This window comes from Thrips palmi, unplaced genomic scaffold (genome assembly GCF_012932325.1).
Source record: "Thrips palmi isolate BJ-2018 unplaced genomic scaffold, TpBJ-2018v1 HiC_scaffold_12, whole genome shotgun sequence".
NCBI lineage: Eukaryota > Metazoa > Arthropoda > Insecta > Thysanoptera > Thripidae > Thrips > Thrips palmi.
In genome coordinates this window covers 7,207,532-7,229,296 of record NW_023144623.1, presented here as the reverse complement: position 1 = coordinate 7,229,296, position 21,765 = coordinate 7,207,532, and the positions used below count along the sequence as shown (strand labels likewise).

The window sequence follows — 21,765 nt, the reverse complement described above, 5'->3', positions numbered from 1 at the left end:
TATAGGTATTATTCCGAACATTTTATTTAGATAATTGTGTCGTTTTAAGTGGTTTTCCGTGTACCAAAGGTTTCCGAAATACGCAAGTTAGTTGAAAACAAGGATTCCGGCTTGCGCTCCTGAGCCTCAAAATACTACCGCGCATCTTTAAGAGCCTCAGCACCTTGTCATCAGCCTTAGCGCCATTTTCTTACTCTAACGATCCGTCTAAAAATCGCTGAACGCCTGTTCACCACAATTTTACAAAACTTTCTCATTTTGAACCCGAAACTGCACTAAATGTGCGGCATTTTTTGGTATTATGGATTATAGTATTATAGGTATTATACAAGTATTATAGGTCTGTGTACGAAGTATTATAGGAGTCAGCCCCCCTTGCCGCCGCGGCCACAACGACCGCCGACTAAACGAATGCACGGCGAGCGCCAATTTGCGGGCGATAGTGGCGCTGGGCGGGGAAGGCCGGGCTTCGGCAAGGTACGTCCCGGTGCCGATGGCGACCCTAATCAGTGAGGACAGCGCGCAAGGGTCGTCCGGCGGTTCGAACACACGCCTTATCGGACACAGTGTCTTGTCCGCCGAGCCCCGCCCGGCCCGGCCCGGCTCGCTCCCATTCCCAATTTGCCCTCCGCCCCGGTGAATTTGGTGAGGTAGTCATGGGAACGGGCCTAGAGGGAGGGCGCGGTGGTGGGGGGCCGTGCGCCGCCAGCCGTCGGCGGGGTGGGGTGGGGTGGGGTCGGCGTGCCGCGCCTCCGCCTCGCTCGCTGCGCTCAGTCTCTCCGTGCCGGTTCTCGCGGCCAGCTGGGTCGCCGCTGCCGCCCCTGCTGCCTCCCTGCCAGGCAGACCTCCACGAGCGCGTGGCGTGGTGCGGCGTGGCACGGCGCGGCGTGGCGTGCCGCGACCCTGGCCAGTGCTCCTACACTCGGCGTGCGGAGCGCGGACGACTGGCCCGTCCCGGTGCGGCCCGGCGGGCGATGGTCGCCGCCGTCCACCGGTTGAGTGCCGACGGCGCGGTCCGGACGTGGTCGCCGTGGTCCTGGACCCGCCAGGTCAGCCAGGCCGCCACAGCAACATGCTGGGCCGGACGCAGCGCGCGCTGCGCGGCCCGTTAGTCCGCTGCCGTCGCGGGGCTGTCGACTGTCGGGAGTGACCAGTGCGTGGAGGACGAGTGCGTGGAGGACCAGTGCGTCGATCGGGCAGCAAGCGGCGTCGGACGGCGTCAAACGGCGTCGAGTGACAACGCGGAAAGGAGAACCGACACCGGGACAGCGGCATCAACACTCACCCGCAAGGTACGTGCCGACCTCGGTGCCGACGGCGAGGCGTGGGAACCGACACGCGGGACAAAACAACAACAACAAATCGAAAGCAGCGCAAAGTTTCAGTAAGAACCTAGGTTTTTCAAAAGGTGCTTTTAGAGGACACAATTTTGGACGAACGGTGGCAATCATAGACTCGCAAAAACAAACGCCGGGTCTCCAGGGGGAAAAATATATCGTTGCGCAGAATGGCGGGTCTGGAAAAAAGAAACAGTTTGGTGTGTGCGCGCGGAATATGGATGGCGGGTGATGTGCAGGGCTGGCTAGCCGTGGAGCTAGCTGCAGGGCAGAGCCGCGCAGAGCGTATAGCCGAAGGCACGGCACGGCGCGGCAGTGGCACGCCACGGCCTGCATTTTCCAGTCGATTGGCCGTGGGCCGTGTGATTCCTACGCCCCGCCACGCCCCGCCACGCCCCCTCCTCCTTGCCCCATCAATATAGCAGATACGGACTAAGCTTAGCCTCTCGCCTGGCGTGGCCTGGCGTGGCCTGCCGGGCGGCGACAATCAGGAATACCGAGCGGCAGCACGGGCTGCATGAGGGGGAGGATGATCGGGACGGGGAGGCTGAGGATCAGGAGGGAGAGAGAGAGAGCATTTGGAGGAATACGCAAGACCTGGCCTTGATTCTTGCTACGCGTGGCCGAGGCCGGGATACCCCCGACCCACAGTGGGCCAGAAGATCGGCGCAGGCGGTCTAAACTCCAGACGCGTTTAGCTCCAGAGTCGCTAAGCAGGCCTCGAACCGAACGTGTGACCCCACCAATGAATTCCTCGTTCGGAGAGCAAGCCGTTGGTGGGGTCACACGCTCGGTTCGAGTCCTTTTTAGCGACTCTGGAACTCAAAACGCGTCTAGAGTTTTGTCCGCCTCCACCGGTCTTCTGGCCCACTGTGCGGCCTCCTTTTCACACCCCCACGGCCAGCCCCGCCTGCCCACGGCCCTTATATCCCGCGCGTCATTGCGACCATTTTACGTTCTCCTCCCTCATGTCTTCGAGTGACGAGGGGCGGCCGCGGGGAGGGGAGGGGGAGGGGGTCGCCGCCGAGCGAGGCGATAAGCGAGGGCGCGCGGTGGCTGCGGCGGGGATTTGGTCTGAGCGCCGCGCTGGGTAGGCAACCGCACCGCAGGGCTGCCACCGGGGTGCCTTCACGGCGGGCGTTCCTTGGCGTGGCGCGGCGTGGCGCGACGTGCCCCCACACGCCCCAGCCTGCCTGCTGTGCTCGACTCGCGGTGTGCCTCGCATTCCGGGCTGGCCTACACTGTTGGCGAGATTGCCGCCGCCACTGCACTCGGTGGAGGCGGCCAAAACTCTGGGCGCGTTTTGAGCTCCAGAGTCACTAATCGGGGCTCGAAGCGAGCGTGTGACCCGCGGTGTGACCCCACCAATGGATTCCTCGTTTGTACAGCAATTCATTGGTGGGGTCACTCGTTCATTTGCGACTCCGGAGCTCAAAACGCGTTTGGCCGCCTGCGGCGTCTTCTGGCCCACTGTGCAGTGCAGCGAGGGGCGCGGCACCGCAGGGCTCGTCCAGCAGACGACGCGGTGCTCGTCGCTCGTGCGGCCTCGGTCCAGCCCGTCCGTGTGCAACGCCGTCAACGCCCCCCCCTCTTTTAAAAGCCCGCCCGCCGCCCCCACCCCCGCATTCCCGCTGACGTATTCGACCCTCCACTCTCCTCAACCCGCCTCTCGAGGTGGGACCGGCCGGGGCGGGGCGGGGCGGGGCGGGGCGGCCGAGGATGATGGGGAGGACGAGACTCGAGTACCGGGAGAGCTTCCGGGAAGCAATAGCAAGACAACGAGGAGATTCTGCGGCGGTCTGGCGGCGCCCCGCGTCCTTTGGACTGTCGTCCTCTCTCGCCCTTCCTGCTGCGGTGGCCTTCGCTGACCTTCAGCCCCTTGGTGGGCTCGGCCGGCACGGCGCTGCTCTGGGCCTCCTTGACGTGCCCGCCGTGTCCCCCTCGGCCCCTCGGCCCCGGCCCCTCGGACACGCGACGACCGCGCACCGCGCGCACAGTGGGCCGGAGGACCGGTGGAGGCGGCCAAAATCCCGGTCGCGTTTTGAGCTCCAGAGTCACTAAATGGGACTCGACCCGAACGTGTGACCCCACCAACGGATTGCTCTCCGAACGAGGAATCCATTGGTGGGGTCACACGGTCGGTTCGAGTCCCATTTAGCGACTCTGGAGCTCAAAACGCGTCCGGAGTTTTGGCCGCCTGCACCAGTCGCCTTCTGACCCACTGTGCGGCGCCCCACTTGGCGTTGTCGCGTTTCCGTACCGCTCGCTCCAAAAGCAGCAAAGCGCGCCGAAAAGGGAAGCCGAAATTGAGCGCCGCTGAGCGTGAAATTGATGCAGGGAGAAGCGTCGCCGGCGACGTCGGCGACGTCAGCATGCATGCACTCGGCGGAGTGCTGAGGGCTGCCGAGGGCCCCGGCGACTCGGCGGCGTGTTGTGCCTCCCGCGCCTGCACCGCAACTTTCTCCATGTCGTCCTGCATGTCGGCCTTATCTCTTGCCACCCCACCTTGCCTCGCCTCGCCTTGGCCTGGCGGTGTGTCCACTGCCGCCGCCACGGCCACGCCGCCACCGCCACAGCTGTGCCGCCACGCCGCGCCACGCCACGCCACCGCCAATCTCGCTTCCGCCCCTCTTGCCGCTTCCGAGACGGTAAACGTGACGTATGGAGGCGACTAAGTCACTCGGGACCAGAGAGGCGAAAAGGGAAAAAAAAATCTCATTCAACGAACGTTAATGAAAGCAGATGATACTCGTTTGGTTTTCTTATACGGGGTAGTACGCGGGATCATTCCAAAGATAGTATTTAAAATTGTGTATGAAACAAAATACACAGACCCGAGTGAGCTGGCCGGTGTTGGTACTAGCCGTGCCGAGCTGTGGCTTGCACCGCACGCCGCCGAGCCCCAGCGAGCGCCCCAGGCCGGGCCGAATCGGGAGGCATTGTTGCGCGATACTCCGCGCCGTGGCAGGCGGGGAGGGATTGTCAATGCGAGGAGGAGGTGCCATTGTTGACGCCCGGTGCCGCTGGCGCTGTACCGCGGAGGGATTGTCGAATTCCGCGCAGGCTGCGCCTCATTGCAAGCCACACGCACCAGCCCGCCCCGGCCGCCAGCCCCTATTATATTATTGTTAGGATACGCGCTTGGTTTCTGGACTCGAGAGTAAAAGCACGCTGACACCTTCATTTGTGTATAGTAGTTTTAAGTATGTTTCAAGTGTGAAGGTATCATCTGCTAAAAAGAAAAAATCTCATTCAACGAACGTTAATGAAAGCAGATGATACTCGTTTGGTTTTCTTCTGGGCTCATTAGTATGGGCTCATTCCAAAGATAGTTCTTAAAATCTCATTCAACGAACGAGGCCGAGCTGGCGCCGAAGCCGGCACGAGCTGAGCAGAGCCGAGGTCTGCCCGAGTCACCCACCCTTTGAGACGTGGCAGGCGGAGAGGGATTGTCAATGTTGCGCGCGGGCCGTCGCGCGCGCGGGGGGGGGGAGGGGGTGCCATTGCCCGCGCAGGCTGCGCCTCACCGCCAGCCAGCCAGCCAGACACACCAGCCCGCCCCGGCGGCCAGCCCCTATTATATTGTTAGGATACGCGCTTGGTTTCTGGACTCGAGAGTAAAAGCACGCTGACACCTTCATGTGTACAGTATTTTTAAGTATGTTTCAAGTGTGGTGAAGGTATCATTTGCTAAAAACCGTATGCGGCAAATCAAAAACCGTATGAGGCAGACCAAAAGCCGTATACGGCAAACAAAAAACCGTATGCGGCAAATCAAAAACCGTATGAGGCAGACCAAAAGCCGTATACGGCAAACAAAAAACCGTATGCGACAAATCAAAAACCGTATGAGGCAGACCAAAAGCCGTGTACGGCAAACAAAAAACCGTATGCGGCAAATCAAAAACCGTATGAGGCAGACCAAAAGCCGTATACGCAAACAAAAAACCGTATGCGGCAAATCAAAAACCGTACGAGGCAGACCAAAAGCCGTATACGGCAAACAAAAAACCGTATGCGGCAAATCAAAAACCGTATGAGGCAGACCAAAAGCCGTATACGGCAAACAAAAAACCGTATGCGGCAAATCAAAAACCGTATGAGGCAGACCAAAAGCCGTATACGGCAAACAAAAAACCGTATGCGGCAAATCAAAAACCGTATGAGGCAGACCAAAAGCCGTATACGCAAACAAAAAACCGTATGCGGCAAATCAAAAACCGTATGAGGCAGACCAAAAACCGTATGAGGCAGACCAAAAGCCGTATACGGCAAACAAAAAACCGTATGCGGCAAATCAAAAACCGTATGAGGCAGACCAAAAGCCGTGTACGGCAAACAAAAACCGTATGCGGCAAATCAAAAACCGTATGAGGCAGACCAAAAGCCGTAAACGGCAAACAAAAAACCGTATGCGGCAAATCAAAAACCGTATGAGGCAGACCAAAAGCCGTATACGGCAAACAAAAAACCGTATGCGGCAAATCAAAAACCGTATGAGGCAGACCAAAAGCCGTATACGGCAAACAAAAAACCGTATGCGGCAAATCAAAAACCGTATGAGGCAGACCAAAAACCGTATACGCAAACAAAAAACCGTATGCGGCAAATCAAAAACCGTATGAGGCAGACCAAAAACCGTATGAGGCAGACCAAAAGCCGTATACGGCAAACAAAAAACCGTATGCGGCAAATCAAAAACCGTATGAGGCAGACCAAAAGCCGTATACGGCAAACAAAAAACCGTATGCGGCAAATCAAAAACCGTATGAGGCAGACCAAAAGCCGTGTACGGCAAACAAAAAACCGTATGCGGCAAATCAAAAACCGTATGAGGCAGACCAAAAGCCGTATACGCAAACAAAAAACCGTATGCGGCAAATCAAAAACCGTATGAGGCAGACCAAAAGCCGTATACGGCAAACAAAAAACCGTATGCGGCAAATCAAAAACCGTATGAGGCAGACCAAAAGCCGTATACGGCAAACAAAAAACCGTATGCGGCAAATCAAAAACCGTATGAGGCAGACCAAAAGCCGTATACGGCAAACAAAAAACCGTATGCGGCAAATCAAAAACCGTATGAGGCAGACCAAAAGCCGTATACGGCAAACAAAAAACCGTATGCGGCAAATCAAAAACCGTATGAGGCAGACCAAAAGCCGTATACGGCAAACAAAAAACCGTATGCGGCAAATCAAAAACCGTATGAGGCAGACCAAAAGCCGTATACGGCAAACAAAAAACCGTATGCGGCAAATCAAAAACCGTGAGGCAGACCAAAAGCCGTATACGGCAAACAAAACACCGTATGCGGCAAATCAAAAACCGTATGAGGCAGACCAAAAGCCGTATACGGCAAACAAAAAACCGTATGCGGCAAATCAAAAACCGTATGAGGCAGACCAAAAGCCGTATACGGCAAACAAAAAACCGTATGCGGCAAATCAAAAACCGTATGAGGCAGACCAAAAGCCGTATACGGCAAACAAAAAACCGTATGCGGCAAATCAAAAACCGTATGAGGCAGACCAAAAGCCGTATACGCAAACAAAAAACCGTATGCGGCAAATCAAAAACCGTATGAGGCAGACCAAAAGCCGTATACGGCAAACAAAAAACCGTATGCGGCAAATCAAAAACCGTATGAGGCAGACCAAAAGCCGTATACGGCAAACAAAAAACCGTATGCGGCAAATCAAAAACCGTATGAGGCAGACCAAAAGCCGTATACGGCAAACAAAAAACCGTATGCGGCAAATCAAAAACCGTATGAGGCAGACCAAAAGCCGTATACGGCAAACAAAAAACCGTATGCGGCAAATCAAAAACCGTATGAGGCAGACCAAAAGCCGTATACGGCAAACAAAAAATCTCATTCAACGAACCTTAATGAAAGCAGATGATACTCGTTTGGTTTTCTTCTGGGCTCATTAGTATGGGCTCATTCCAAAGATAGTTCTTAAAATCTCATTCAACGAACGAGGCCGAGCTGGCGCCGAAGCCGGCACGAGCTGAGCAGAGCCGAGGTCTGCCCGAGTCACCCACCCTTTGAGACGTGGCAGGCGGAGAGGGATTGTCAATGTTGCGCGCGGGCCGTCGCGCGCGCGGGGGGGGGGGGGGAGGGGGTGCCATTGCCCGCGCAGGCTGCGCCTCACCGCCAGCCAGCCAGCCAGACACACCAGCCCGCCCCGGCGGCCAGCCCCTATTATATTGTTAGGATACGCGCTTGGTTTCTGGACTCGAGAGTAAAAGCACGCTGACACCTTCATGTGTACAGTATTTTTAAGTATGTTTCAAGTGTGGTGAAGGTATCATCTGCTAAAAAATGTTTAAAGAAGGCCGTGCCGTACAGCCCGTGAGTCACTAACATTTCCCTCCTTGGCTGCTGCTGGACGACAGTGCACCGGGGTGTGTGTTTGCTTGTGTGTGTGAGTGTGAGTGTGTGTGTCGGACGAGCAGATGCTACTCCACTGGACGTGCAGCGACCATGAATTTATTGTCGATGAGGCCAAGTTTACTCGCAAAGTTGATTCTTAAGTTATGCAAACTAGAGGGGGCGGTGCCGCACCGCGCCGTGCCGCGCCACTGCAGACTGATTCCGAGAGTCGTCTTCATCGCTCTGTCTCTCTCGCACCCAACGCCCCGTGAGAGCGAGAGAGGGAGGGACAGAGCGACGAGGACGACTCTCAGTGTGCTGGCTGCGAGCGCTCTATTTCGGGGCGGCGAGACGCGCTCGGGACGGTGCGGCGCCGCGGAGAGATTTGCCCGGCGAGAAACAGCTAGCTAGTTTGCCCGCCCGGAGTTTATCCGTCGGGGGACCGAGCAGCCGGTAGTCAAATAGAAACTAACGAAAAAACTTGACGAAACAAAAACAAGAACGAAAATGTCTATTGGAGGTGTGCCCCCCGCCGGGTTCGGTTCGGTCTCTGAGTCGAATCGCGCGGAACGGCGAAACACAAAGGCGAATGGCGTTCCCGCCGCGCTGTGACGTCACCGCGTCACGACTCCGCGACCTCCTTTATAAATGGACCAACCAGAAACTCCTTCTCGCAGGTAAAAGTAACGGGGTGGGGCGGGGTTCTCCGTGGCCCGGGTCCCTGCAGCACAACACAATGATGGCGAGGCTTCCCCCCTCCCCCTTCCCCAAGTCTTCCTGCCTCTCACCGGGTCTAGTTTCCTCGGCCACCGACGCTGGAAATCTCAGGCTCCGGTAACAGTGTAACTCCTCCGGCGCACAGTGGGCCAGAAGCCGGTGGAGGCGGCCAAAACTCTAGACGCGTTTTGAGCTCCAGAGTCGCTAAATGGGACTCGAACCGAACGTGTGACCCCACCAATGGATAGCTCTCCGAACGAGGAATCCATTGGTGGGGTCACACGTTCGGTTCGAGTCCCATTTAGCGACTCTGGAGCTCACAACGCGTCTAGAGTTTTGGCCGCCTCCACCGGCTTCTGGCCCACTGTGCGGCGTCCATTCTCTTGGCGCGGCAGCGCGGCCTCCGTCTCGGCGGCCAACTTGGATCGCAGAGTCATTAAAAAGAAGCAACATTGTGGCTGCTTCCAATGCACCTCCAGCCCCAGGGGGGTGGTTCCGAACGGCGCTGTCGTCGCTTCGTCTCCGTCGGTGCGAGAGAGACGGCGCGACGGAGCCCCGCTGGCTTTCAGAGCGGCAGCGGCAACCTTTGGCGGGAGACGCGCGCGGCGGTCGGGAACGGCGACAAAGATAAACGAGACCGCGCGCAAAAAAAATAAGAGAAATGCAGTCGAACAAAACGAAAATGGTAGAAGAATGTATAAATAAGCAACGGCGGCAGCGCTTCCGCTTAACCGCCTTGCTGTCGCGGCGTCGTGCATCGAGCAGGGCGTGGCCGAGCCGCGGCCAAGGCGTTTCTTCGGCAGCGCCGCGCGGGTCGGCGGGCCTCGACGCCCCACGGGGGCGCAGCTCACAGCCGGACAGCCCCCCTCCCCCCCGACGGACTGTTAATGAATAAGTTTTGCCAACTCCCGGCAGGTGTGCACAGCCCACAGCGCGGCGCCGCCCCGCCGGAAGGGGTTCAAATTGAGATAGGTGACTCGGGGCAGAGGCTCGGCCCCCAAGGCTCGGCCCCCCAGGCTCGGCCCCCCAGGCTCGGCCCCCGCAGGGCGGTGGCAGCCTGAAGGGCTCGCCGCGCGCGTACAGCCAAATACAAAAATAAAAAGCTTTACACAGACAAGCAGCGCGGCGCACTGCTGCTGACTGATGCCGAAGTGTCCCTCCGTCGCTCTGTCTCTCTCCCACTCATGAAGCGCACTCGAACTCGTGAAGTTTGCACCCCTCCGGTGCCCTCAGGCGGGCTGCGTTACAGTGTAGCGTTCGCTACACGACTAATTGCAAAGGGAGGGCCCTTTGCGCTCTGGGCCGCGCTTCGGGCTGGCTGGGAGTGCCGCGCCGGGCCCAGCTCTGCGCGCGACCACCACCACTGCCTCCACTGTCGTTCAAATACTGATGACGTTATCCCAAGGCCCAAGGACTCGATGACGTCATTCAAGGGCAGGGCTTGGTGACGTCCAGGAACTTGATGACGTCGTCCAAGGACTCGATGACGTCGTTCAAGGACTTGATGACGTCGTCCAAGGACTTGATGAAGTCAACGACGACAAAGTTTTTGCGGTGGGCGAATGTAGAGCTCAGACCGCGCCCTGCCTGTCCACCCCGGCGGTCTGGCAGCCCTTCCGGCTTGGGCCGAGGCTTGGGCCCCCCACCGCGCCACGCCCTCGCACTGCCGGCCCCCCAGGGCGGCCCCCCGGGGGGCCTCCCCGACGGCCTCCTGGGCGCGCCGCGCGCTGACCCGCGACGCCCCCGCTGGACACGTCGTCATCGATCACCGGGGCCGACACGTCGCCGCCGTTCAAACACCATCACGGCCGGCATGCAGTGCAAGTGCACGCCGCGCCGGCCCGGCCCGCCCCGCACGCAACAAGTAGGCACACGCCTTGGAGGACCGGCCTGCCCGGCCCGGCCTGCCCGGCTCTGGGGCACTGGGTCACGCCGCGTGCCGCGTCACTGGCGCCGGCACGCCACGGCACGCCAGGCGAGCCGCACGCGAGCCGCTCGCGGTGACCACTGGCATCCTGCATGTAGGTGGCGGCCCGGCGGCCCTGCGGCCGTGACCCGCCGAATGAGTATCCGGCCCACTGTGCCAATCGATGGGCTTCATCGCTCCGTCTCTCTCGCACACCCTAGGCCAGTGGTTCTCAACCTTAGGGTCGCGACCCCAAGTGGGGTCGCGAAAAAATTTTAAGGGGTCGCGGCGAGGTAGCTGGGGTCGTGTTTTGGGCCGATTTTAAGCAGCCACTGCGTCTGATCCGAGGCGGGCATTTTGCTCCCTCAACCGGCAATTGGTCTTTGAACCTTCCTTTAGCATGCCTTTGTTACGGAGTGTGATTATCAGTCTTAGTTTGGGAGCAGTATTGTCTCAAAGTTTACCAAAACGGTCAGAAATGTCTTTGAAAAATCGTGTTTTGGGCCTATTTTAAGCAGCCACTGCGTCTGACCCGAGGCGGTATTTCGTCCTCCTTCAACGGGCAATTGGTCTTTGGACCTTCTTTTAGCATGCCTTTGTTACGGAGTGTGATTATCAGTCTTAGTTTGGGAGCAGTATTGTCTCAAAGTTGGCCGAAACGCTCAGAAATGTCTTTGAAAAATCGTTGTGCCTGTTTTGGTCAACTTTGAGACAATACTGCTCCCAAACTAAGACTGATAATCGCATTCCGTAACAGAGGCATGCTAAAGGAAGGTCCAAAGAACAATTGCCCGTTGAGGGCGCAAAATGCCCGCCTCGGATCAGACGCAGTGGCTGCTTAAAATCGACCCAAAACATGATTTTTTTAAGACATTTCTGAGCGTTTTGGCCAACTTTGAGACAATACTGCTCCCAAACTAAGACTGATAATCGCACTCCGTAACAGAGGCATGCTAAAGGAAGGTCCAAAGACCAATTGCCCGTTGAGGGAGCAAAATGCCCGCCTCGGATCAGACGCAGTGGCATGCTAAAGGAGGGGTCCCGTGGGGTCGCGAAACTTTTCCTGGGGGTCGCGGAAATTTTTGGCTACAAATTTGGGGTCGCGAGCCGAGAAAGGTTGAGAACCGCTGCCCTAGGCACGCCCTGCGAGTGCGAGAGAGAGAGAAAGAGAGCGACGACAGGCAGCGGAATCAGCCGGCTGGCTGAATGATGTGTGCCGTCTGCTGCCGGCCTAGCCTGCTCCGGCCTGCTTCAGCCCCGGCCTGCTTCAGCCCCGGCCGCCCAGCCAGGCTACAGCGCGGGGCTCCGATTTCGGCCTTCGGCGCTCGGTACACAGGGTGACCCGATCCGATCCTAGCGGAGCCGCGGCACCGCGGCGCTACTACCCCCGGGCCGGGTCGGGGCTCGTCTCTCACGAGCAGTCAACGATAGCCCGATGCACCGTGGGCTCGATTTAGCTTTGGAGGCGAATTTCGTGATTGGCTGCGTGGCCTCGGTGTGGGGTTACAGTGTGTGTGGCGAAAAAGCAGTGCCACGTTGGATGTGTAGGGAGGGCCACTGTTGATCGAATGATACGACAAAATCGGCCGAAAAAAGGAATGTTATCCTTTTGAAGCGGGGACCGGAAAGTATAACAGGTCCTTGGCCTCGCGGGTGGCGGGCTGCTCTCAGCAGTCGTCTCTCCCATCCGCGGGGCGTTCTCCAGGGGTGCGAGAGAGACAGAGCGACGAAACCCGTATAGACTCCCCCCTGGGAGATGGCCCATTGGTCTGGCTGCCGCCCACTCCACTCGATGCGAACTGCTTCCAGGACTCGTCCAGGACTCATTGTGGCCCTCACGTCCTGCTTCGCTGCTCCGTGTGTCACTTCGGACTAGTTGTTGGGGCGGGGCTGCCGGGCCGAGCGGGACGCGGAAAGGAAAGAAGTTTCTCCTGATTCCGGGAGAGTGCGGCCCAACCCGAGTGCGGCCGGAACTTGAGTGTGACCGCGCGTACAGGTCGGCCGGCCGGACAAGGCGCTCTCTCTCTCTCTCTCTCTCTCTCTCTCTCTCTCTCTCTCTCTCGCTCGCTCGCTCGGAACTCCGGTGACGCGTTGCCCCGCGTGTGATGTATGGACCAGCAGGGCACCGAGAAGAAAAGAATCAAGGACAAACAATTTTTTCCCCTCGAGAGAACCTTTATTATTTCTCGTGTCCAACGCGCCAAAAAAGCGGGTGAACCCCGACGAGGTTCCAACCCAACACGGACCTATTCTCCGTTGTCGGAACGTTCAAACTCCGCTCTCTGCGCACAGTAACCTCACCTCCAACTCTGAATGTATTTTAATTAATTTGCCGAGTGGCTGGCTTGCCTGGCCTGCGTGCCGCATGGCGTGCCGCATGGCGTGCCGGGCCGCCCCGGGCAGTGCAGTGCGCCACCGCCAGCCACCGCCAGCCACCGCCGGCTGCTTCCGTCGCTGTCTCTGTCGCACTCGCGCGGCGAGAGAGACATAGTAAACCTGCCGCGGCAAAGCCAAGCTAGCCAAGCAAAGCGAGCCCGTGAGGGACAGCCAGCACAGCCAGCACAGCCAGCACAGCCGGCACAGCCAAACGGAGGCAGAGGCCCAGAGTCAGACGGCGGTAAAGCTTTCAACTTACCCTTTCTGGCTCCGCGGCGTCTGGACCCTCGTTGCTGCCGTGGTGACTCGGCACGGCACTGGGACAAGAGGGAGTGAGATGGAGCGAGAGAGGGAGGGATGGGGGACGGGGTCGAGAGTTTTCGTTCCGCTGTTATGCTTCGGCCCGCCGGCCCGCCCGTTCCAACAGTCTTTGGAAGTGGGCTCCTGGGTATTGAGGTGGTGGAGCAGGAGCAGGATGCCGAGGGGAGCGCCGGGGCCGCCGCCACGGAAGGCAACCTGCTGGATGCGGGCACGCCCTTGGTCGGCCTCTCTCGCACCCCGCGGGACGCCCCGCGAGTGCGAGAGAGAGGCTTGAGCCAGCAGGCTACGCCCTGCTACCCCCTGGATTCGCTATGCGGAACATTGACTCATGCTGCGGGGGAGCCGAGCCGAGCGGAGCGGGGCCACGGCGGGGCAGCAGGTTGGTCCCGAAACGGTGCTCTGTCTCCCTCGCACTCGAGGGGCGCTCCGTGCGGGTGCGAGAGAGACAGAGCGACGGAGAGGTGCTTCGGGATCGGCCTGCTGGCGGCCAGGCCCGGCCAGGCCACTGAGAAGGGAGCCGAAGGGAGCCGAAGGGAGCAGGGTGGCAGAAGAAAGAGGGTCCCTATGCCAAGCAGCCTATTGGGTATGCATGGGGGTGTCGGGGGGCCACCGCGCCAAAACGGGGTGGGGCGGCGCGGGGCGGCGCGGAGGAAAAAGAGGGGCCCTGCAGCGGGGCTCGTTAGTGGTGTGATTTCTCTCTAAGTAGGCGAGCCACTTCTTCTCCGCGGGGCTCGCCGGTGGTGGCGGCAAGAGGGCCAGCGTCGCTCTGTCTGTCTCGCCCTCGCGGCGCTCTCGGCGCAAAAGCCAGAGAAAGAGAGAGAGGGGTGGAATCATCCTGGAGAGGCAGGCGCGGTGCCCTGCCTGGCTCTGCCTGGCTCTGCCTGGCTCTGCCTGGCTCTGCCGCTGCCCGCTCAGCCGGCCGGCTTAGAATGATTAGATGGAAGGGGCGCTCTGGTTGCCTGCTCGCGGCGCTGGACCGCTGTCACCGCGCCGCGCCTCGCCTGCCCGGAAATGATGGAATCCCTCCCGGAATTCTCGCTGAATCCGCTCCCCGCGTCACGTGCCTCCAAAAAAGCCGCCACACCGCGGGGGCAGAAGTGCCAACCTCGGCAAACCAATGACACCGCGGCCGGAACGATGATGGTGACCAACACGGTGAAACGCTTTTTTGTCCTCTCTGTGTGAGGGAGCGCACCGTGCCATGAGCGCTGCCACACGGCAAAAGCTTCCCCATCCGCGAACACGGGGTCGACGGGCCATCAATCAAACATGCGGGGAGGACAAGTTGGGCTGGAGAGAGAGAGAGAGACCCCCCCCCCCCCCGAATGGTGGCGGTGGTGGTGGTAGCCTGGAGGAGGAGTGTGTGTTTGTGTGTGTGTGTGAGAGAGAGAGAGGTAATGAACCAAGAAGGATCCCCCCGGAAGAAGGCCCTCCAGAGGATTGGGGCGCTATGCACGTGTGCAGCACACTGTCCTCATGCATATGCAAGTGTGTGTGTATGTGTCGTGTGTGCATGTGTGTGTGCGCGTGCGCGTTTTTGTGCACTCGTGTATGGAAGCGTGAAAACAGTGTGTGTGTGCGTGTTTACAGTGGCGGCACCTCCTCCTTAGCCGGGATAGAGAGACTGAGAGAGAGAGAGAGAGAGAGAGAGAGAGAGAGAGAGAGAGAGAGAGAGAGAGAGAGAGAGAGAGAGAGGGCCGTCCGGACAGAGAAAGACGCTGTGGATGCAAATTATGCTCAAGCGGCTGAGGCATTCCCCTTATCGCTGCTATCACGGCGAGTACCTGTGCAGTCGCGGCGTCTGGGCGGACGCCGTGAAGGTCGCCGTTGAGCACTGGTGCGGGGAGGCGCACAGTGGGCCAGAAGACGACGCGACAGGGCCGCCAGGGCTGCCAACACGACGGAGTGACCTTTCCGCCAAGGTTGTATTGTTTTAAACCGGAGTGGCGGTGCTTAACTCTGATTGTCCGTCCGAGGAGGCCGAGGAGGCCGAGGAGGCCGAGGACGTCGTCGACGGCCAGCCCTTCAGACTCTCACTCCCAGACCCGGGGCCGCCCTCCAAGGCGAGGCGCCGTTCCGGGAAAGGGGACGGCAGCCAACGGCAGCCAGCATTCCCCAAATGACTCATCCCAGCATCATCGCCCCTCCCCCCTCCCCCGCCCCAGCAGCGCCACGCCACTGGTAATAGACCGCGCGCGGCCCTTCAAAATGATTGTCTCGGTGAAATATATTCGCGCGGCGTATGTTGGTGCCGACGCAGCAGCCGCTCCGCGCCGCGCTCCACAGCCAGCGTCACTGTTGTGTTTTCACGACACGTTTCGCCGTATTACGTTAGCACGCCCGCAGGGCCGCAGGCATGCGGGGGGCCTGGTGGTTGTGCTCTGCGAGTGTGCCTGCCTGGCTGCCTGCCTCCAAAGGGAGGGGGAGGGGGGCTGCAACAACTGACTTCGTTTCGCGGTCCCCTACACGCGTGTGTGAGTTCGCGTTGCGGGTCACGCGCGACAGAAAACCGCGGGCGCGGATCGGCGCGTCCCAGTTTAAATACCCCAGAAGATTGTGCAGGGGGTGAAGCTGGTGTAGAAAACAACCATGTCGTAGTGAATGCGAAAATCAGATACGTGTAAATTTTTCCAAATGCAAAAAAAAAACAACAAAAAAAAACGCCTCAGACAAAATAAATGGAAACGTTTAGAAAGCTAATGGAAATGCGCACGCAAATCAACCCCCACTCCAGTCGAGATAGGCGTTGCGGAACCAGCAACGCGAAGTAGACGCCGGGCGTCGACGTCCGGCAAACCAACGCGTAGTCTGTCAATCCAACTTTTCCCGCCGAACCGGCGCGCGGCCCGCTCTGACAACGCTCGTCAAAGTTGCGATCCGAGCCGCCGGGCGTGGCTCCGTGGCGGCGTGGCCGCGGTAGCAGCCGAGCTGGATGCGTTCGGACTGTTTGGCTTTGCTGGCTGAAAAAAAAGGAGACGACCAAAATGTAGCCACGCAAAAAAATGTAGCCGGGTTTTGCGCGCGCGGGCCGCCATTTGGCCGGCAGGCAGGGCCTCCGTCTGTCTCTCTCGCACCCTTGGGGGCGCCCCATGAGTGCGAGAGAGAGGGAGGGAGGGAGGGCAGCACGAAGGGCCAATTATCCGTCCATGCACACAGTTAGTTGTTGAAACAGTCGTAAAAGCCGCGAATGCCGGGAAACGAGCGTCGAAGAACAGCACGGTGCGACAACATTGTGGCGCCAACTACACAAACCAGAATCACAACATCACAACGCAATAAATGTCTCTTTCACTCTCTCGCGCCGTGATTGCAGCGAGGGGGAGGGGGGAGCGAGAGGGCGAGGGAGAAAGGGCGAGGGGTGGGGGAAGGGTTGGCAGTCCTTGGACCGGTCCCGAAGGACCACCGTGGCCCGAACCCGCCCCCACCCCGCCACGCCCCAGCGCCCCCAGATTAAGAATGGCCCTCCGAGCCTAGGGCCTGGGGTCTTGCCGGGCCCCCTTGGTCATCTTGTACATGGCCAAAATGCCGTTCAAGAATCAAGTAACGCGCTCTCTGCCGGCCGGGCGGTTTGAAGGACGCTTCGCTGCGCGCCAGTTATTTCTGCCCCGTTGTTGTTGTTGTTGTTGTCCTTCCGGTATCATGGCTCGACCTTATCTCTGGTGACCCACATTTGGCTGTTTTTAGCACACGCAGGTGTGTGTGCGTGTGTCGGTGTGCGTGTGAGGGTGTTTGCGTGCGCGGGAGGGATGGCGGAAGGGAGGGTGACATTCTATTCTGGACATGGCTGAGGTGGGCGCGAGTGAGCGGCGAGTGTCCTCCCCTCGCCGTCCGGGCCGACTTGAAGGCAAACACGCGGTGGGGCCGGTGGGGCCCGCGGTGGGGGCCGCAGGGTGGGGTCCGGCCGGCCCGCCCGGCCCGGCCCGCCCGGCAGGTCCCCTGCCACTCCCTTGATGAGGCTTTCGTGAAGAAACAACGTCACAGCGCTGCATTTCCCCACTTTTTCCCGCGTCCTCCCCGTTCGTTTTGTTTTTAAAACGCGTGCTCGCGTCGCGGTCCTTCTAGTCGTGAGAGTCCTCGCAGACTGCGTGGCTGCGCGAAGTAACGCGGAAACAATGGGCATGCCGACCGTCGTTCGCATGGCGCGTCGCAGCGCTTTCGGATCCAATTGATTGATTAATTAATTAATTTGATAATTAGTTTGCGTGGCCCCGCGCCATGCCATCCATCATGCGCTGTGCGAGGGACTCTTTGTCGCCATTGTGTTGGCCGCACACTGTCCGTCCGGTGGCGGGGCGTGGCGGGGCGTGGCGGGGCGAGGCAGGGCGGGGAGTACCAACTTGAGACTCGTGTAGAGAGTACGCCTTTGTGCGAGGCAGACGGATGAGTCTTTCCCATGCTGCTGACAGGTCCTCGTTGTGTGTGTGTGTGTGTGTGTGTAAGCGCGTGCGCGAGAGTGCGTCAGTGAGTGCATCTGCCGAAGGACTATGCAGATATAAAAGTGTAGCGAGCACCGTCAGATTTTTGGTCATTTCACATACAGCTTAACGCACTTAATTAAGAATTGGTACAGCCTATCCCATAAATTTTTGCTGTTAAATCAACAGAGGGATGCGTAGCGTTAGCTAGCCCGGATTTTTTTGCCCCATTCGACCCACTGCCTGCGTGCGTGCCTTTTGCTGAGTAGGCTCCCCTGGCTACGCCACTGCGGACTGTGACGAGCACCGGGGACGCGCTTTAGCGGCGACAGTGGCGAGCGGGGGAATTATTCAAAGAGGGGGCGCCGCCCTCGGCAGCCCGATTGCAGCTCTCTCTCTCTCTCTCTCTCTCTCTCTCTCTCTCTCTCTCTCTCTCTCTCTCTCTCTCTCGCACTCGTGGCGCGTACCGTCGGGGTGCGAGAGAGACAGAGCGACGAGGACACTGTCCGGAACCATTCTTCCGCAGGTAGCTTCCCTCCGGGTTTTATTTTACACACTCCATGGAGTGTGTGGATAAAGCGACAGCTGAACAATTGTGTGTACTGCTTTTGAAATTAATGGTACCAAGTTATCGAAGGGCCCTATCGTCCAAGTTGTGCCTCGCATGCGTGTGGCCTGGCGGCGGCCTTGCTGTGTGGGGGTGGCGGTGGTCGCTCGCACAGTCGTCGCTTTGAGGGGCGCGGCGCTCAGGCCGAAAGTTTGCACAGTGTGTCCCGCGCGCCGCACCGCACCGCCCGGGCCAAGCTCGTCCAAGCTGGCAGGCCGCACAGCTCTCAAACTCGGAAATGGAAATGGACAGGCTGAAGAGTGATATGGCACAAAGGCAGGGGCCGAGATATCAAATGGGACAGGACAGTTGTGCAGGAGCTGGCCGAACCCTTCACCCTCCCCCCTCCCCCCTCCACGCGCGTCGCTCACGCCCGCCGTCCCCGCCGCCCCTCGCCAGGATCTGGCCATGACTTTTGAATGCGACTGTCGCAGGACAGTCCGGGACCTCCCACCGGCAGCTTTTCCGGACCCGTACACCGCCATCGTATTTCCGCGCGCTCGCCTACACACCTAAATCTCGATCTCGCCGCCCGCGCACACCACTGCAAAACCTGTCAAGTCTTCCAGTGCACCTTCAGAGGCAACTCTCTCACGGCAGCCCCGCGGTCCCTTCGGTACACCGGTACAGTGGTCCCGGTCTCGGTTTTGTGCGCGAGCCGCTGTGTCCAGGCGCTCCAGGCGCCCCAGGCTTCGCGTCTTGTGTGTTGCGTTTCCGGCCGAAGCTAATCCGGCCGGATGAGGCTCGGACCGCTCCAAGCCCGTGTCCGAGCGAGCGTGCCCGCGGAACCCGGCGCCGGAACCCGGAGCCTACACCGCCAAAAAGGAGGAGGAAACGGGAAGAAAAGGAGAGCGAGGCAGCGGCGAGCGCGGACAAGCCAGCCACATGTGCGCGTGGGGTGTTACGGTCTTACGGGGAATCCCGCAAAACCATTTCCTCGGCAAACATAAATCCGTCAACAAGTTTCTTTTCGCGCCGTCTCGCTCGCACTCGCGGGCCGCCCCGTGCCGGTGTTTGTGTCAGAGAGAGACAGAGTCTCGCCCATTATTTACGGGCGCGGGTTCGCGAGGCGCCATCGGTTGGAAAGGTGCCGAAGCGTGGCGTCTCTTCAGATCGAGTGAGAAAACTGCAGTGCGTGATTCAAACATGAACCTCCTATGAAAGTCGGTCAAATGGACACTTCCCTTTTTTGACCACGGCGCGGCGAGAGAAAGAAAATTGCTGACAGATGTTTGGAGAGTACAATGAGATGAGAGGGTTGAAGGACGAGCGAAAGGAGAGAGAGGGAGGGGAGGGGGGGAAGAGGGAGTAGGAGGTCAATCTACTCAAAGCAGGCAAGCACGGCGCTTTTAGCCCCACTGCATTGTTCCGAGGCGTCGGCAAGGGAAAGGGGGGGGGGAGGGGGGGGGTTACTCTCCGTCTTGATGTACCTCAACGGCGTCGGCCGCCTCGGCCCGGCCCAGCAGGAGACGGCTGTCTTGTTGCGGGTTTGCCTATCTGTGTCTGGGGGCCGACGATACGGCCCAACAACCCCGTCGACAAGGCGCGTGGACAAGGCAACACCAAAACAATTTCCTCGTCTGCACTGGCACACCGTGAGACAAGGGGATCAGAGATCTCCCAACGAGACAGCGATCGGCCCGAAAATGTGACATCTCGCTCAGATCCAGAGAGATCCACTGCCGTCATAAAAATACTACGCCACTGGGAGCATCGGTAGAGTGCCTCTTCATTTCATTATTAGACTAATTGCAATAAAAAATGAAGACTGCGGCCATGGCGTCGGCACGGCAACCGAGGGGGCCAAAACCAATAACGAAGCCCCCCGCCCCGCCCCGCCCCGTGATGGACAGACTGTAATTTTTACTGAGTGAGCCACCAAGCGCGGGCCAGCGCGACGAAACTTGAGCACGTAGTTTCGGCACTCGATGGCCAGCCCCCCCCCCCTTCCCCCGGGCCGACACTCACGCCCTGGGCCCGCCCCTGGGCCCCCTGTAGCGCGTTTCAAACCGAGAGCCGGCCGATGATTAAAAGTGTCCCTCACAAAAGAACACTTCTCCGCGGGCCGACGCCGACAACGCCAAGGTCAGTCCTCGGCCCCCGGCGCGGACACTGCGGGGAAGGGGAGGGGGAGGGCCGACGCTTTAAAAGCCTCGCTGCTGCAGCAGCAGCGCGATCACGCAGCGACGGACGGCGAGGCCGCCTGTCTCTCTCGCTCCCGCGGCACGCCGGCACGCCCCGCGAGCGCGACAGAGACAGCGCCCCGGAATCCCGCAGCGCTGCGCTCGCGCCGAACAATTGAATTTCCGGCGTCGCCTCTCGCTCTCGCCCTTTGGCGGGAAATTCAAATAGGCACGCGCTTTTAAAAAGCCAGTGGAGTTGGAGGGGAGGGGGAGGGGGTTAGCCAGCGGGGAGCAAGCAGGGCCAGCAGCGGGAAGCCAAACAAACGACAAGGTTTATCGGGTTGGGGCGCCACGCGCCGAACTAATAGTGGAGGAGCAGCCAGCGGGACGGGCGGAGGGGTGGGGGAGGATTTAGGAGTGTGTGGGGGGGGGGGGGGGGGGGGGCGCATGCACCTGACGGAGGCAAGGCGACGTATCGCCTTCTCGCGGGGCAGTCTCACCAACCCCCCAAACTCGCAAACGGCAGAGTCCTATGTGGCGTGGCGGCGCGTCGTGCGCCGTCGGTTTGGATCGTTAGTCACAGTACTTGCAGTGAAAAGTTGTCCGCACCTTGTAGCCCTGTAACCTTCGTGTCCGTGAGACACGCTCGGGTGCTTGTGTGTGTGTGTGAGAGAGAGAAAGTGTGTGCGCGGGGGCGTGTCTTGTGTCCCATCAATCTGACTGACACACTGCGAGCCGCGCAAGCCCCGCAGTCATCCAAAGGTGCGCCATCCGTCACTCAGGGGGGCCAAAACAAGCAGCTTGATTTTCCGACCGCACCTGTCTGGTTATTTATTTTTTTCGTTTTTGTGTCTCTCGCGTATTTTCCGTTTTTTTTTTCGCTTGCGGTGAGAAAGCCGCTCGCGACAGGAGAGGCGCGCGGAGGGCCAAAAGATTGGGAATGTGTTAGCTGGAGTGGAAAAAGCGTCGCTAAGTGGCGCCATCTGGTGGCGACCGTGCCAAGGCGTGCCAAGGCGTGCCAAGGAGGGAAGCCCAAGCCGAGCCAGCCGAAGGCCTACCGCTCCATGCCCACTCACTCGAACCTATCTGCCAAATCGCGGGGCGGAGGGAGGAGGAGGAAAGATACGGAGAGAGAGAGAGAGGGAGAGAGAGGGTTGAAAAAAAAGGAGAGGTAAGGGTAAAAATATTCCCGAGGCGGCAGTCACTGCGGTGCTGTGCCATCATGTGACGCGTCGCAATGCTGTGTTATCACACGACATTTCTCTCGCCTCCCCCCCTCCCCTCGCCGGCGCGCGCCGCTTATTACTCCACCGCTCTCTCTCTCTCTCTCTCTCTCTCTCTCTCTCTTGCATATAGCGTGGGAGAGGGATAACGCCGCCGACGAGCAGCGCGGCGGGACGATACACATTACACGCGGGGTGAACTTGAAGAAGTGTGTGTGTGTGTGTGTGTGTGCGCGCGCGCGCGTGTGTGTGTGTGTGTGTGTGGTAGGGGAGTAGCAAGGAGAGGGACAGGGAGAGAGGGGTGAGGGTGGGGGGATGACGTTGGAGAAAGGGAGAGGGGGAGTAGAGATTGCTCCGTACA

The 21,765-nt window shown here is 59.4% G+C and overlaps 1 long non-coding RNA gene across 1 annotated transcript in view; it reads left to right on the top strand.

Moving 5' to 3' along the window:
- Nucleotides 1-1,061: 1,061 nt before the first annotated feature.
- The window catches only part of LOC117640719, a 73,292-nt gene continuing 52,588 nt past the window's right edge, over nucleotides 1,062-21,765 (top strand). Inside the window, exon 1 of the long non-coding RNA XR_004587449.1 lies at nucleotides 1,062-1,292. This is a non-coding gene — a long non-coding RNA (uncharacterized LOC117640719). The remainder of the gene's footprint in view (nucleotides 1,293-21,765) is intronic.